Genomic DNA, 1,307 nt, shown 5'->3' on the forward strand with positions numbered 1-1,307 from the left:
CACCGAGTGTTATAGACATTTTTGTGCCTTACAACACCAAGCATGAAATGTCCATAAACCAAGGGCTCCTAAGTCCTTAAAAGTGTTGTTCTAACCCCTAAAGGAACAAGGTCAACAGATTACAGCTTCTCCCAGAAGTTCTCCATGAAAAACTACTCAAAATTGGTCAAAACTGGATCAGTGCACTTGCTCCATGGCCAGGGTGCGCTGCATCGCACCTTGTACACACGGGAAGTGCGTTGCAGTGCACCTAAATACACTGTGAGGGTGCGATGGACGGGAAAAGACAAGTGGCGGAGACAGTTTGCGAGGTGGATGATCATGGAATCTTCCAGAAACTTCTCCTGGGACACTTGCCTCTCAAAATCGCCCAAGGATGAGTAAGAGATCAATGAGATCTCCAAGTGGCATCAAGAACTATTAGAGAGAAGACACTAATCAAAAACCCAGAGCTGACTCACACCTCTGCAAATATCTATATATAGATCTCTCATCCCAGAGATCCAGAGGGGGGAGGCTGGAATTTTGTACATTGCAAAGAATTGTTGTTGGTTTTGAGATAGATATCAGAGTATTGGGTGATTTATGCTTTGTTGGAGGTGAAGAGGGGCTTCTTTGTTGGGAGGTTGATGCTGGATCAGGAATCATCGGTTGTAACTCCTCCTGGATCTTCTTGTTATATCAATAAAACTATTTGAGTTTCTCCTACATGCTTGTGTATCATTGATGCTTGTTACATTTGTATGTTTAGCTTAAATCTGATCCTAAGCTTTTTATGAATATAGATCCATGTCTTTGTGTAGTTTTCTTCTTCTGTGATCTTACAGGAACTTGGTGAAGCTGGGCAAGTAAGGAAGCAGGTAGCTGGAAGCTGTCAAAGAAGAGAGGGATTGGATCAAAGGATTAGCGCAAGACACAGGTCGGTTCTTTCTATCCCCCTCTATCTTTAATTCATAAAGGAAATACAAAAGTAGTTTTCTCTGTTTGTTTCTAAGGTAACTGTCACACCTTAGTGGGATAGAGTCGTTCTAAATAGACACTTTTCCCGTAACACCGAGGAAACACAATCCTCACATTACCGCAACCCACAATCTAGCTCAGGGGTCACTAGGCTAGTGGCTTTACTGTGATCCACAATCCAGTTTAGGGACAACTAGGACATGTTCTCTATCATTCAGAGATCCACCTCACTCAGCTTTGAATCCATCCAGCAAACCAGCTCAACCAAAACATGATAACCCCATCACACCATGGCTATCTAAAAATGGAAAGGCTAGGCTAAAAACACTATTACAGTTGGCAAAACC

This window comes from Pinus tabuliformis, chromosome 4_2 (genome assembly GCF_031772625.1).
Source record: "Pinus tabuliformis cultivar Carrire ecotype Pingquan chromosome 4_2, CPIR1, whole genome shotgun sequence".
In the NCBI taxonomy this organism is placed as follows: domain Eukaryota; kingdom Viridiplantae; phylum Streptophyta; class Pinopsida; order Pinales; family Pinaceae; genus Pinus; species Pinus tabuliformis.